The 17,045-nt window shown below is 36.1% G+C and overlaps 1 protein-coding gene across 3 annotated transcripts in view; it reads left to right on the forward strand.

The window, feature by feature from the left end:
* The window catches only part of SLC8A1 (solute carrier family 8 member A1), a 664,135-nt gene that overhangs the window by 276,475 nt on the left and 370,615 nt on the right, over positions 1-17,045 (forward strand). Inside the window, exon 1 of one of the 3 annotated variants that reach the window (XM_054701177.1) lies at positions 10,730-10,846. The exons of the other annotated variants lie outside the window; for them this stretch is intronic. The gene's annotated coding sequence lies outside the window, so the exon portion shown is untranslated. Of the gene's footprint in view, positions 1-10,729; positions 10,847-17,045 lie in introns of those variants that run through there. 3 annotated transcript variants of the gene reach the window in all.

Genomic DNA, 17,045 nt, shown 5'->3' on the forward strand with positions numbered 1-17,045 from the left:
AAAATCAATGTGCTAAACTTATGTTGTCACCCTTGAAAGGAAGTGATTAATGTCTGCATTGTATGTATTTCCATAAACAATTTATTTTTTTAAACCATGTGAAATAGCACTAAAAAAAGCTATGGTTGCAACATGACAGAGCATGAGCATAACTAATATTGCATACAAATATAATCTCCCAGTATTGGATGGAGAGCTCACTGCTTCATTGTTCTGAAAATGATAGGGTATGTTTCCTTTTGGCTAAGTCACCAAATTTTTTTTAATTGCCCTTTAATAGAAATATACTGTATTTTTAGTCTAGCGAAAACAGAGTCTATGGGAACCACCTTCTTCTTTGGCAGTGGGAACTAGTATCTCAAATCAGACTATTTACTGGTCCCCATGGCAACAGTGTGCTTTATCTTGCATAAATCCTAATATCATGAGGACCCAATGGTTCTTTAGTGTGGTATTTCAGCCCTAAAATAGAAATCTTGATGTGAAATATAAATGTTTTAAATAGAATAGTTTTAAATACAATGCTGCTATCAGGCTAACGAGTCTGATGTAGCTTCTTCATCAGATTTTCTTTTTGGACTAAACCCTCTGTAATTTCAGAGTAAAGACACTAGACCTGTAAAAGGTATGATTGAGTTAAAACTGTGTCTTTTTATTTGTCACTTGGCAGAGCAGTACATGGAATATAGCAATGGGGGGTGGGACTTTGAATGATTTCCCTACAAATGGAGCAACAACACTCCATGGAGACTCTGCCCAGGTGCATGGGTTGCCTAGGTTTAGGGATTCTTACCTTCTTGTATTCCAGGCTTAAACAAGAAATTAAATCCCTATAAACTTCAAATACAATGAGAGCTGATCACCTTCTAGGTTGCCAGATCACTGGGTAAGATTCCAAATAACAACACAAGAAAATTGAGTTATACCTATCAGTCAGTGATTTGGGATCCTCAAAAGAAGAACACTGGATGAATACCAACTGGAGATATTGTTATTTTTAGCTCAGGGTCAGACCTGATACTTTTCAGCCTACAGGAGTACACACATTTTAATAAAATTAGTGTCGCACGGAGGTACTTCCAAACAACTACATTATAAATTTTGTTTGAGAGCGAGTAGGTGGTGGTACAGATACTCCATTTCCCTTTGACAGTTTCCCCTCCAATGTTTCCAATGCATTAACACCCAGCAGGTGAAACTGAAATACTTCTTATACTTCAGAACTATTCCCTTGTAAGAGCTCAGATGATAGTTAAACCAGGGGTGAGTGAGCTGCAACTGGATGTGTCATTCATTGATTTTTTTTTTAGTAGAGATTTAACATTTCTATGCATTTTAACACCCTCTTTTCATAATGGAGGTATTGAAAGCCAACTCTTTCTCTGTTCTCTCTTGAAGGCCAGCTGTTCTTTCTCATTTTTTCAAGTACCTCATGAACAAATAAAGTAACTTGGCATTGTGTTAAGAAAAGTGTTTCAGTACTCTGAACTCACTGATTGTGCGCTGAATAATTTTCCTCTACCCTTTGCATTATAAAGCAACCAGATGAAAAAGAGTGTTGTACATCTAAGCATAGCACAGCAGTTCCAACAAGTGTAAAGGCTGCCCAGGCTCCAGCTTGCTTCCCAAGGTTCTAAAATAAGTGCCTTTAAAATACTGAAATTATCTAGTGGGAATGCTAGTTTGGAAAGATTGGGTAAAGAAGGCAAATGAATTTTAATCTCATTGTGGTTATAAGCTTCATCTTATCCTTCTTTGTATTCTGTGTGGGGACCACACAGCCTCATCCATGCCTCACACAGTTGTAGGAACCAAAAAAAGAAAAAAGTTTTAAAAAAAGGAAGCATTTCTGAATCACCTATGGTCTATTTTTGTAATATTAACGGGAGGAAGGTTTTCATTTTATAAAAAAGATTGTTTGATAAAGAAATCCTAAACTTTAAAGTATATGAAGTACAAAATTGAGGAATATTGCCTACAGTTTTGTATTGGTCTGTTTTTACGTGTCTGTGATATGTGTGTGAATATATATGATGTATGACTCTAGAATAATGAACTTTATAAAACACTTTGGACAATATATTTGTATTACAGTAAAGTTTAATGTAAAAAGGTATGTTAAAGTGCTTCTCAAACTTCTAAAATGGTATCAAAATACAAAACATTGCAGTTATAGTTCATTCAACAACGAGCAATTATTAAGCAGCTCCTATAGTCTATATCAATAAAGTGATTACATTGGCAGGGACCGGGAAAAAGGAAATGATATTGCAGATAGCCATACCACCACAGAAAAGGAAGAACAACTAATATAAAAATTGATAATAGGCTGTAGAGGAAATGTATATGAAAGACCATTTAATATGAGGCTTTCTTCCCCATTGAATATAATTTGACTTCGGAACATTATTTTTTTTTCCTGAAAGAGTCATCTTACCATTGTAATTTCAAATCATGACAGCTCATAAGCTGTCATTAAATAAGAATAAGCTGAAGAACTTTTCCCCTTCTCCACAGATTGTATTGTATTCTGTGCATGCATTGAGCATGTGGCAGCAGAAATTCAAGTGAAATGAGATAGGTTCTCAATAACTTCATATCTGGAGTCACTATTGATTGTGTTTGTACTTATTCTTAGCTGTAATCACACAGTCTCACAGTTGGACAACACATCTCATTCAAAATAAACCTTCAGTTCTTGATTGCTCCATATCAGGTTGCTATCATTTCCAGCTGTTTCCTGATCAGAAAATATTGCTTTAAGAATTTGCCTTTTTATGTCCTTGAAACAAATATGCAACATTTTCTTGCACTTACCAGTGTTACTTGACTCTATAACACATTAAAAATAAGTCAGAGTGACTGTTGCTGGCTGTCACTGAAGACTTGTAGTTTCCATTTATCTATATCTGTGGATAAGAAATTTTAGTCTTTTGAATCAGAAATTCTTTCCCTCCATCATGGTTAAAATTTTATATGCAGAATGAAAAGGCAGAAGAAAAGGCAGAGTGATTTACTGAACTTGTTTCCTTCAGAGAGCTGTCTCATTAAAGTAGCTTGTAGATAGTTCTAAACTACATTGAAAAAGATAAGTTTTGGTTTGGGAAATATGTATGTGCCTGTGTAATGTAGGCATTTTGTAAATACTTGCCATGCCTCTTTTTCCTGGATAAATGAACAGCTTATATGACAGACATAATTTATGGGCTTAGATGGCTGTAGTATCTCCAGACATGGCTAGTTCCTAATAAATGTTTAGTAATGTGTAAGTTTTGCAAGGTCTCTTGACTTTTTTTGGAACCAACAGCCAGGGGCTATGTTTTATGATGAATGATTTCTTGCCTTTTCAGCCTCACTCATCATCACTCAGTTCTCCCAAGTTAGTACTAACTATCCTGACTTAGCACAGTCAGCTTCCAAACTTGCTTGACATGATGCTGCCTCACTCATCAGTGCCTTTAAATCACTCCCCACCCCTGCAAATAAACATTCTCTGGGGTCCACGTAGAGTATTAAGATGCCCAGCGAAATAAGCCAGAAAGAAAAAGAAAAATACCAAATGGTCTCACTCATAGCAGGAATCTAGAAAACCTAAATAAGGGACCATGAAAAAGACTAATTATAGTAAAGTAAAAATCAAAATCAACAAGCAACTGTAAGCCAGAGACACACTACAGGAGGGAGAAGGGAGTAGGATCAAAACAAGGGGGTTAGGAACTGTATGGGGAATATAACCAAGATTAAAATGCATACATTGTGCAAAAATGAAAAATGACGTAACAAAATATATAAAATAAAATTTTAAAAATCTGTAAATAAAAAGAAAGAGATAATGGTATTGTTACAGACACACCTCCATGAAGGAGAGGTGCCATTTCTCTGCCCCCACTTACATGCAGCTGCCTTAGAGTACAGGGCCCAGTATGCCATGTACCAGACTCCCTGCGCAGGGGAGCTACTGGGAACTGGAGGCTAAGTTAAAAGCAGGCGTGTTCTGGCCCTCTGGTTTCTGCAGTCTGACTTGTACCCTGGCACTGCTGGAAAGAGACTTGGAGGGGACACATGAAGCAGAGATATGTAGGAGAGTTGGAACACACATGTGGATGAGAAACACATAGGGAGACTGTCCTTGGCAGAGACAGTGGTTATCTAGATTTCTATTTTCAATTTTCTCCTTCTGTCCCAGACTTGCCTAAACCCCTTCTAATGGTACCCTAACAGAGGCTTTCAAGCCTTAGCAACATCACTTTGCCTGTGTATTTGCCAATGAGGGGATGGTAATTGGGCTGGGGTGGGGGGGGGGAATTGGGAAACTATTAATGGATATATCCTTTCTTCTCTTCTGTCTCTCTGTGCACACTAATTCTATTAAGGATCTTTCACACTAAGAGTCTGTTTCCTTTTTCTTTGTGCAACAAATGACTGGACTCCTTTTTAGAATGTGTACCCCTTAATTTGGGGTCTCTGGGTATCCCTAAGTCATGTGCTAATAGTATGGCTTTCCAACTTTTCCTCTTGACTTAATTGCCCAAAAATTTCAGTCAAAACACCTTGGAATTGCTTACCCTTATTTCCACTCATCTTTTTTTTTTTTTTAAAGATTTATGTATTTATGCATACAAGAGCTGGGATGCAGGCTAGAGATGCAGGGGGTGAGAGGATTCACCAGAGACAGCGGGCAACAGAACAGGCAGACTGACTGAAATACACTGCTGAGGGGAGCAGTGGAGGCATCAGGAGAGGTGTGCTGTGCCATGTAGGTTGCTCCCTGGCCGGGGATCGAACTTGTGCTGCAGTGGCTGTGGCAAGTTTCATAGGTTGTGTCTGAACCCCTTGCACTGCCAGGGAGGCCCTAGTTCAACTCATCTTTTCAAGTTCTGCCTACTATAACTAACAACAACAACAAAAGCTTCTTCATTGTGCTTTATTTTTCACTATTGTCTCTGCCTGCTCTATATAGATAAGCCTATGGGCATGGGCATGTTTAGCAAGACAGTCTACATAGAAAAACTACAATAGACTTTAAATTTATACTATAATAATTCATAAAGCCTCTTAAGCACTGATTTTTTTTATAGTTAATAACTGGTGACCAATAACCTTAATAACATTGAAATCTAAGTGGGCTAAAATAAAATTTATTTAGAAATGTATTTATTTAAGTATAGCACATTATACTAGACATTATAAATAGATTATAAAGTACATTATAGGCTCAGTTACTGAGGTCAGGAATATTTTAATTCACTTAAAATGAAAGTCTCCATTCCTAATAGAGAGGAAAAAAAAATTGAACACTTTGTTTTATTTCTTAAATGAGATACAAAGTAAATTCTTGAGTAATTATAAAGCATTGCTCCATTCTTTTTTTTTTAAGATTTATTTTTATTTATACAAGAACTGGGGTACAGGCCAGAGGTGCGGGAGGGTGAGAGGATTCACCAGAGACAGAGCGGGGAGCAGAACAGGCAGATGGACCAAAAGCACTGCTGAGGGGAGCAGCGGGCGAGGCAGGAGAGGTCTGCCGCACCAGTCGATATCTCCATGGCCAGCTGGGAATCAAACCCGTGCTACAGAGGCTGCAGACAGCTTCCGGGTGCTGTGCTCAATCCACTGCACCACTGCGGAGGGCCCCATTCTTTTTACTTTCTCTTAGCAGGAGGCTTTGTTAACCTCTAAGACAAAGGAGTATCACCAGGCACCTATGAGGGCTTAGATACTTAAGAGCCCAAAAGAAATGTGAGACTAACTTGGGCTTTCTTATTATTAGTTTGAACTTTCAGTAATGTTGTTCAAGGGCTCATAGGTGAAAGTTTAAAAAACTGTTCCTTACAGGTCCTAGGACATGAGTTTGGAAAGAAGTGAGTGCAAGGGACCTTCATTTGTAATGGCACAAGTAGAGCAAAATTAAAACCTATGAAAAGAGCAAAAATGGATGAATTTACCCAAGGTCATCTCCTTGGATACTGCCAGCTCAGTTAGAGCCAGATTTCCAGTGATGACTTCAAAGCCCAGCACAATGTAATCTAAAATACAAAGATTTACAAGTTATCATATATTTCACAATAAAGACACCAACGGAACCAAATATTATTGTTATATAGGTTATTAAAATTGTTTAAGAGACCTCCTGGATGAAATCTGCTTTGGTAAATACAATTATTCTCTTTTCCAGTGCTCTGGGAAGAATTTGAAATGTGAGTGATCATATAAGAATGGCAGATACACGACATTTTCATAAAAGCTGAAGCCCCAATACTACATTCTGATAAGAGATTACACGTAATTAACCTCTCTTTCTCCTTCTTCTTTAATATGATTCTTATGAGCTTCAATAGTTAACTAGAACAGTTAACAAAAAGTAGTCTGCTTTTTAGTGACAAGGAATACATTAAGTATTTGCCTCCAGAGCCTATCAAGTAAGAACCAACCAACCTCCTTCTCTTTGTAAATATTCGATTTCACAAATGTTCTGGCATTCTATTTTCAAGTTGCATCAAATAAGAGAATTGAATATAATAAAATAACTGCAATTTTTATAGATAAATCTAATTTAAAAAGTCATAACTCTTCCACTTAACACATCCCAAACCAAAATGGTGCACCTGCCACCGGAGACCTTTGGATTTCCAGTATCCCTTCAATCATGCTAAGCCTCAGTCAAGATGGACTTAATTAGTCAAGCAGTTTCTGTACCATCTTGCTTCTCTGCTATTTCTCAAACTCTTCTGTCCACTGTTGTTTTTATATTGGTTCATAGCTTAAAATACGTTGTGGTTACTACATTATTGACCATCATTATCTCTTTGCACCAAATAGAGACACTGACTGCTAACTTCGTAAACTTGTAGATTTCATTAATGTATTATAAGTTTTTTTTGTTTGTTTAATGGAAAGAAATAGCTGTCTATATCTTTAGAATAATATCTCTCAGGCAAATTGTGTGAGTTTGATATAATTCTATGGCTAGTAATTTTCAAACCTGATTCAGTTATATTAAAATCCAAGCATAAGTTTGGGAGCTCTGCTATCTCCAGTGCACATTAGAATTCATGAACTCTCAAATTTCTGCTTGACTTTTTTTTTCTGACTTAATTTTCCTTCTTGTTGACCATTTTTTTTTTCTTTCTGTTTCTTCTCCAAACTGACTGTCACATATCTTTCTCTCTGCTCTGGTGTTCTATAGCTTAATCATAGAGATTGTGTTGCATGTGAGGTTGAGTGAAGAGTTTTGTAAAATGAGAAAAGGAGGAGAAAGTGATAGGACATGTAACTAGATAGGACATCAGTGGAGGTTGAAGTTTACCCATCATCTCTGGGAAGCCCAAGATGGTTTTACTGCAATAATAAATATGGAAATTTGATGTTCTGATGATAGGATTATTATAGGTTTAATATTTTAGGAACACAATCAAATGGAAAAAGAACCCAAGTAGGGGGAGACTGGTATTAGAATGATCAAGTCAGAAGATCTTATCAGGGAATACATAATGAAAGCCTTGGGAATAGTGTTGGAAAGAAAGATTGGCTTCAAGAGTTATTTAAGTTGATCTTATGGAATTTGTGGTGGCTTAAAGTCAGGGAAAGGAGAGAAAAAACAGATATTACCGAAAAGCCCCACTTGAGACACTGAAGGGGGTCATGCCTCACTCATGAAGAGGAAATCAATGTGAAAGAGTGGTTTGAGTGAGAGTTAAGAAGTTTGGGACATGTTTTACTTAAGGTCACCACAGTACATCCAAGAGGAGAGGCCAAGCACAAACTGGAATCATATGCAGAAAACATAAGGTAGGGTGAGAGGAAGAAAGATAAATGTTTGAAAATTACTAGCTAATGCTTTGTACTTGTTACATGAAAATTGTTGAAATAACTCAGGAAGAGCAGAGTAAGAAATAAAAGAGAAAATAGATATCTGGATTTTGTACCTGAAAACTCACTGTCTTTCAAACAAGAAACTAAAATTGAAAGTATCGGCCTATGTTTCTTATCAAGAAATGCCTACTCACTTCGGCCGACATTTTAGAACACACAAACATTTCATACATTGGATCTTCCTAACTTCAGTGTAGAATTCCCAAGAGGTTTTAAATTAAACCCATCAATGTGGCTACAAATTCTTTAAAAGAAAGCAGACTCCCAGGCCCTGTTTTGTAAATGTGGAGTCACTGGGAGCTTATGCATTAACCACCCTGGATATTAGCTAAACAGTACCTTACACTGATATAATCCTAACAATTTAGGAAGATATATAACACACATTAATTTATGAGGTAAGTCTGAGGTGAGAAAGTCAAGTGTTCTCTTGACTATCAGAGGAGGAAGTAAAACTCTGTTTCATGACCAATGTGACACTGAAGATAAGGACCGGAGCTAAGATCTGGGCCCAGGCCCCCAACGTAAGTCTGAGTTCAGAGTTTCTAATTCCCTTTTTATGTGAATCAGGGATTCATTCCTCTCTCAGGACAGAGTCCCGAGGTGGGCAGTGTGGGTTGATACCAGACTGGACCTGGCAAGAACTGAAGTTCTTTCAGTCCTCCTGGTCCCACCTTTCTTATCTTGTTTGCAGGCCTTTGATCTGTTGCTGCCTCCAGGCCATCAAACAGCCTCTGCAGGTTCAGGCTTTAAGTTTGCCCTCTGGGAAGGAAATAGGTAGGAGGGGTAGAGGGACACAGAGGAGCAAAAAGTGATCTTTCACCTTTTTAATGAAAAAATGAAAGTTGTCCTGAAGACTCACCAGAACCCATGGCATCCTCCCTTGCTACAAGGGACAAAGAGAAAAAGTTTCTTTTGAATTTCTAAAATAGAAAAAGGCAAGGGAAAAGTAGGTATTGAATGACTCCTGAGTAAGATAAATATCTACCACGTCCATCAGAGAGGCTTTCTTAAACATTGTATCTTAATTTTCTACATTGAAATTGTTATTATATAGAACATTTATCATTATATAGAGAATAGACATATATATGCTATAAGATGCATTATGTGAGAATTATGCATTATGCATTATGTATTGTATACAATACATATGTGTACATATAAACATATATATGTATATGTGATTGGAGGGAGTGAGGGTGTGGTTGGAATGTCAATATTTTGAATAAAAATAAGAGTATTGCCCCTTGCTGTGGCCTTAGTACTTTTGCACACAGATTTTCAATCCAGGATTCCTTAAACTTGTCATTAATATGTTTTGTAATTTTCTCCCTATTTCTTTTATAGAAATTTTAAAACATATATACAGAAAAGAGGATAATATAATGAACCCCCTATTGCCACCTGCTACAGTTATTATTTTGCCAATCTCATCTATTCCTCTCATTTTTCCTGTGGAATATTTTAAGCAAACTAGTTGCATTTTGATTCTCCAAAATGAATTACACTTGCATGCCTCTTCTTCAAACAAGAGAACCTACAGGAGCTTTATCATAGTTTTGAAAAATATAGCCAAAAGAAAAATCTTTGGAAATTTTCTTCCTTTCCCTCAGATATTCATATACATAAATATGTCCATACATTTATATGCATGTACGTATGCACACACATATCTTGTTACACAAGAGTAACAACTATGTAGGGGAAAAAAGCAATAAATTTTAAAACTGAGAAGCTCAGTTTCAAAGGAACTGGAAGGTTAAGCAGAGTGTCTGCAATCCCCTAAGGGGTACCTCTCTTTACAGAATCTCCCACCCCCACTTAAAATTTAGGTCAGACTTATGTGTCATTTACAATATCATTGGCAATTAACTAATGTAGCTGCTGGTACTCTATTCAGGTTAACATTCTTTAGTATTAAAAATAAGCTTTCTGAAGCTCAAACCATGTAGCTATGCAAACCATGCTAACTTTGTAGGAACTATTGCAATGCACTAAATGGAAAGCTGTTCAAAGAAGAACCTGCCTCTCCTCTGTTAGAGACTGTGATTACTTGCTTCTGCTACTACCTTATCGGCAACAATTCAGTGTTCACAGCTTCTCCCTTTTTTAAAAAAAAGATTTATTTATGCATACAAGAGCTGGGGTCTGGGCCAGAGATGCGGGGGGGCGGGTGAGAGGATCCAGAGACAGTGAGGAACAGAACAGGCAGACTGACCGAAGTACATTGCTGAGGGGAGCAGCAGGTGAGTCAGGAGAGGATGCACCATGTGGGTTGCTTCCTGGCCAGCCAGGGATCGAACTCGTGCTGCAGAGGTTGCGGATTCCTTCATAGGTTGCATCTTAACCCCTTGCGCCATCAGGGAGGCCCCACAGCTTATGTATTATTGACACACGAGCCATTCATTTGTTCAGCCATTCATTCATTCACTGAGCATCAATCCGGACCCATATATATCATATCAATAAAATCTTTAAAGTTGAAAACCCTGGTAAGGAACCATAGTTGTGTCTCCATTTTCTTAAATCTAAGCAAGTTCACATTCTGAAATCACCTTCTGGGAATCAGGTTAAAAACAAATTGGTTTCTAAATGTCTATGGACTAGAAATCCCAGTCTGAAAAGCATGTTTGCAAAAAGACATAGTGACAGGATCATAGGCTAGGAAATGGGACTGGCTGGAAGGATCTCTATATGTGTATTTTTATCATTCATGTGTTGGATAAAGCGGAGAGCTGCCAGATAGCTTCTTTTCGACAGCTTGGAGTTACTGTTGGGAACAGATCCATGTATGGAAGCGAAAACCGAAAGGCACAGATAAGCAGAGATCCAGCTATGCAAACCATGTTTAGAGACACTTAAAGGACAAGTATCCCAGGTCCTTTCTTTCTGGTAAATTTGAAGAAGGCATTGTACTGCGTCTTTTTTCCCATCCAGCCCATGCAGACTGAGCAGCCCAGACTTGACAGAGGTAGGTACAGAGTTTTTGAGGTGAAACTTATCTAAACGATCATTCGTGAATATTCCCTCCTGAGCTCTTGTCCCTTAGGGGAAGCCACCAGATAATATTTTGAATAAAAGAAAGAGTTGGGTTAGGGCTGTTGACTAAGAGGTATTTACAGTTCTGCCTTCACAAGACAGGGCAGCTTGGTTACAGAGGGAAAGTGACAGCACAGAATCGCTGCCAAATATAATCCTTTTGTCCAGGTCATTTGCCATTCAGATTCTTGTGGATGTAAATCTTGCTTGCTGTGGCCAGCATGTGTGGAATGGGCCACAACTGCCCCAGGTCCTAATACTCACTGTGTGTTTCAAGTTGGGGTAGGGGGGATTTTCCCTTCCCCTTCGTTACTCCTCTGAAGCCAGCAGAAACTCACATGTGAGGCTATCTCTTCCTTAAACGTAGGAAGAACTGCTTGCAAACGACATTATTATTTTTGGCAGCTGAAGTCATTTTTGCAGTGTTTCTCAGCAGATCGGAGGTTGATTACATCCTGTTCAAAGATTCTTGGGTTGCTTTCACAAACATGGGGTCTTGCGCAAGCCGAAATTGCTGAAACCAGCTGTGAGCACTGGACTTTTCTCAGTACCTTCTCCTTTCTTTTCCGTTAATACTGAAGACCTAGGAACTTGAGGGGAAATTTTCCAAAGATTATTATAGTTATAACATCAGTGATGTTTTGGGAATAGTAAATCGTGGCAGAATTAAAAAAAAACTTTGTGTCTCAGATGTTCAAAGTAAAAGTAGCAATGTGAAGACAAGAACAATACAGGTAACTGTGTGAATCTACTCTGTTTTCTAGAATGCTGGTTGGCCCAACCAAATTATATCCATTGTACTTTGAAATGCTACTCCTGCTAATTACCAAATGGTAATAATCTGATAATTAAAATAACTCTTTTAAAATTGTTAGCAAAATCTGTGAACTTCTGCCAAACGCCCACGAAAGTAAAGGGAAAAACTGTATGTCATAACTATAAAATGTGTGTTTCTCCAAGATTGGATTTTAAAATTCTTTAAACAGGGTAATGGAATCTAAATTCAAGTTTACTTTGTTGAGAATAGTGTGTCTATATTTCAAGTAAGATTCGAACCTGCTCATTTTACTATCTTTTCAACCCTGCCATAAGAATATAAAAGAGAAGAACAAATTAAATGTGATATTTTTCTTTCCCTGATGACAAAACATGAAATGTGAAATGATTAATAAACTAGAGTAAGAAAACAATGTGATAGCATGAAATGCTGACAATGGAGATGTTCTTTGAATAATTATATAGCTAGGAAAAGCAATTCATTTAAGGCATATTGATGAAATGACTTTCATTATATAATGCTTTCTTTGAAGATGTGAAAATTCCATAATACAAAAAAGTGGCAAAGAAAGAAAATATGGGTCTAGTTCCATAATACATTATTTTCATTAAATAATTATAACACCAAAATATGAATGTTTTCATCAAATTATTCATTTTCAATATCCTCTACACTGACAACATATTAAATTAACAACATATTCAAACTTACCCTTCCCACATCTCTAAAATAGGTTATTTTACTTCCTTAAAAATAATAATATTCTGAGAGAGACAGAGAGGAGAGGAGAATAAACTATGTTTCTTTTTTTAAACTAAAAGAGACAAGCTGTCATAACTTTAGCTAAAGTGGAACAGACCCTATGAAAGGATGGTTTTAAAAATACTTAATTAAATACTACATAGCAGCCAGCTTCCCAAAAAGAACAACACAGCAAGAGTTTGGGCAATTTTCAATATGTGAAAAGATTATTATAAATTATGTGACTAGTATTTGTGGTCAGATGTCACTGCATATGTTAAATTACCTACTACTTACCCATTTTCTTACTGCCAAGTAAGTAAGAAAGTATGCCCTCTTCATGAGAAATGTCTGCTTCTATTTTTCTTTAGAGAACAAATTTAAGAAACATAAATAATAAAAATGGCTTACTGCTATTTTTATATGTAGTATGTCAACACCTATGGAAAAAATTGACAGCCAAGATGCATAGCCTTTTGACTCATGACCTCTTAACTATTTAGTGATGACTATGTATGTAGAAAATCTGGAGGAGATCATATTTTCAGAAGGGAATTCAATGTGTTGACTATCTCATGTTTTAAAAAAATGATTTGAATGTTCTATGCTATAGTTAGCTGACATAGGGAGCAATCTCATGGTAGCCAAGTGTGGAAAAGTTGAAACTTGCACAAAAAGGCATAGAGGACAGATTTAAGGTTTCAGAGTCTATGACAGGGTCAGTCTGAAGCTCCTGGGCCACAATGAGCAGGAGGGGCAAGTGCTGTGGGGACTTTGTCAGAGAACAGTAAACCTGAATATTGGGAAACAGTTTGTATGAAAGTGAGAGTAGGACTTACTTTTCCAGAAACATGGAAAATGCAGTACATGGGAAAGGTCATTAAGTTTCAAGGAGATGGTATTGTTGGTTACTCAAAATAAAAATTCCCTTTGTGAACTTAATGAAGTAAAGATTTCTCAGGTGATTAAAAGTTGTGGGATACTGAATGGTCCCAGAAGACCACTAAGGATTTAAAGAATTCTTAAAATGACAGAAGGTATGAGACAAGAGGAAAAGTGAGGAACTTAAAGAACAGGCCAGCTTTCTGCTTTCTCTAAGGTTAATCAATGGAAAGCCGAGTCCTTTGAATTCAGATAAACCTAGTTCTCTGAGAGCAACTTATCTACTATGCCAGACCTCTTTTAATTTCTTAATTGTAACATTACATGGTATTTTTAAGGGTCATGGCCAGGTAGTAGAAGAAAATTCCAGGCCAGAGAATTTTTAAAGTATGTAATGTAATGAGAGGGGAACAAGTTTTCCTGACACTTAGCATTGCTGAAGAGAAAATGATCTTTCTTGTTCCATTGACTTCTTCCCTTGAGATGAACCACAGTTTGTGACTCTAACTGCACGGTCGAATCAGTTAGGTAGGTAATGTCCTTACAAACCCTCGATGAACTCCGTGTGCTCCTCGAGTCCTGACATTGACAGTTTATTTTTAAAATACAATTCAATGAATTCTAACGTGCAGCCAGCATTGACAACCACTTCTCTTTTCCAATAATAAAAAGATAACCACTACAATTTATTTCAACAGGGAGAGTGAACAGAACCCCAGCTAAAGATGAAGGAAGTACTCTTTCCCAAAAAGGGCATTTCTCTTTAAGTTTTATTGATGTAATCTTTGCTGATGGGGTTTCTGTACAAAAGTTTTAGCATATTTAAAAGGAAACTTTCTCTGTAATAAAGGATTGATAAGAATCTATTTGATCTCTCTCATAAGCCTAAGCCTGAAAACTATGTGAATGCTAGCCACAATTATCAAAAGGTAAAAATTATGTATATGTGGCATTATGATTCCTTACTACCATTGCTAAATGGAATCTTCTGTTGTTTTAGCAAATCATCAAACAGTCATCTTGAAAGGGCATATTAATTTTGGATGGAAAAGGTTTCTAAGGAATAAGCAAATCATGCCTTTTTTGCTTTTCTAAATGTCAAGGACTTTTGGGAGAGGATGCATGATTTTATTCAGAAGATATATTAATTTATTACATATCAAAATATATGAGTAAGTAAAAAACAGCTGAAATAATAGAATATATAGGACGCATAAAAGATTTCTTCCCTTTAGGTGGAAAACACAGATTGGGCCTTCAAAGCCCTGCAAAAAACATTCTGGACTGAATGCTGGTGGAGACAACACAAATACCTCTACCTCCTTTAGATTTCAGCTTAGGGTAAAGACTACTCAGGACAATGGGTGGAGGCATTGATCTGAGTTAAGTCCGCTGAAGGTGGTGGCGGTCAGACAGATGGCATGTCATGGTGCTTCAGTGTATTGATGGCTTGGTGGCAAGTAGAGACTTTGGACAAGTAGCATCATCTTTGTAAACCTGGATTTCCTTCTCTGTATGTTGTGGTCAGTAACATAATGACCATGTCGAAGAGATTAAGTGGCAAAATTTAAATAAATGATTTAGCATAGGGGGGTGGCACTGTCCTTGTCAGTAATATTAAAATCAGATGGATTTTTCCTAACAGATCTATTTTCCTGTAACTAGGAATATTAAACAGAAATGTGATCACATTTAAATGAGAGTTTAGATGAATTCTTAAATGCCTTTCAACTCAAAGTTTTTAAGATCAACCTAGCACTGACATTGAGCATCTGGTAGATACTGTTTAAATTCACTTTGCTTAGTTAATTATGACTATTGAATTCTCCACTCCAAATTTTACCATGAGAATGAGTCTGGAAGATATCATTTCACATATAAATAAATAAATTCCATCTTGAATATTACTATCCATATAAAAAATGTTGAAAATCAAGTCATACAATAATAGAAGAGAGGTTACCAGTAAACAAGAAATTTCTTCAATCATTTTCTGAACAAGCTGTGTTGAATATTTACTCTGTTTAGAGCAACATATTTCTTCTAATTGTTCATAAGAATAAAATACAATAGTTATTATGGCTCTTGTCCTTTCTTCAGGGGTTGGCCCTCAAAGAGGTAAATTATATCAATTATGAAACAGAATTATGAACTATTATCAACTGAAAGTTATTGAATTTCATTTAAAGAGATATATAATTTAACAAACTATTTCTAAATCTTAAAAAATATCAGTGCTTTACCCATATGGATGAAATACATATTATGTAATAAACCTTTTTGGTTAAAATCTGAGTTCCATATTCAAATAAATCCATTAAATCCCAACTGTGCTTCTTAATGCCATATTGGGCAAGTTACATAATTATTTTGACGTGTTCAGTTCTGCTGTTTTCCAAGCAGGCTTCTAAGAAACTCATATATTAATCTATTAATTTTGACAATTCCCCTATAAGCAACCATTTTACAGATAGTGATACACAGAAAGACTAAGTAAAAAGAGAAGGCAGGAGTGAAATCTATGCTTAGCCCCATATTACCCTAGCCCACAATTTCTCTTGACAAACATTTTAAAAATAGAAAGAAATAAATTAATGTACAAAAAGTATTCAGCACATTTTCTGAAAAGAAATAAAAATAAGATGTCATTTGTCTCATATTACTATCCTTTTCATCTGTTTAACAAATTTGCTGAATATTTTAAAGTGTTTCTAAATGTCAATTATATAAGAAATATTGATTTTTCTAGATAAACATCAAATTGCTGACTAGACGGTTTACAGAAATCAAAATTGTCACTATATTCCATCCTGGTCCCCTCTCTGTCATGTTACTTATGTTTCAGTATGTGTGTCAAAATTTTTAACATCCTTCCTCCCACTCATCACTCTATGTAGCAAATATGATTTGGATAAAAATGAAAAAATGAAGTAAGATTCATTTAAATGAAAGCTAGGATTTTACTCAAGGACCTATGTCACATGTAAGTTGAATTGTATTTAAATTCTAATCCATAAATGAAAACTGAAGAACAAGAACTCCATTTGACAGTCAACTTACATTTTATATTATGCTCACAAGCATAGGACCTTCAGAAAATAAACATATAGTGTTCACCAATATTGTAGACTTATACATTTATGTTAATTTGTAAAAATTGTATTGAAATATATTGTAACTATAGCACAACAAATTACCAAAGTGGTCATTTGTAATTTTGCAAGGAATGTAACAAACATCTTTTCTTGCCCCTTTTTCTTATTCATGTGTAGAGTAAGAGGTCAAATCCACATTTCAACACTCTATTTTCACACTGCCACACTTTCAAGATTACTTATTTTTTTCCCCAGAGTTGATTTAGCTCTGAGTAATTTAATTTTTTTTTTGCCTTAAAAAGATAGATATCTACTATGCTGCAGGCAGGGAATTGGAAAGCAAGTTATAAGATTTAATTAGGGACTTTAGAAAAATTGGTTTCTGTGGGACCCATAAATCTATAGGATCTGATAGGTCATATTTCTTGAACTATCAAGAATCAACAACCATATCAATAATAAACAGCCATAATGATTTATTAAATTAAATCATATAACTTCCCAAACAATTCACAGCATTGGGGAAAAAATATTGCTAAAAACCAGACATCCTAAATTTCATTATAAAGACATTAAACTTAAGTAACACTTAAATACTTAGATTATGTTCATTATTTGTGTCCCAACACCAGGGT

The sequence above is a fragment of the Talpa occidentalis genome, unplaced genomic scaffold (assembly GCF_014898055.3).
Source record: "Talpa occidentalis isolate TD23 unplaced genomic scaffold, MPIMG_talOcc4v2.1 talOcc4.5, whole genome shotgun sequence".
Lineage (NCBI taxonomy): Eukaryota > Metazoa > Chordata > Mammalia > Eulipotyphla > Talpidae > Talpa > Talpa occidentalis.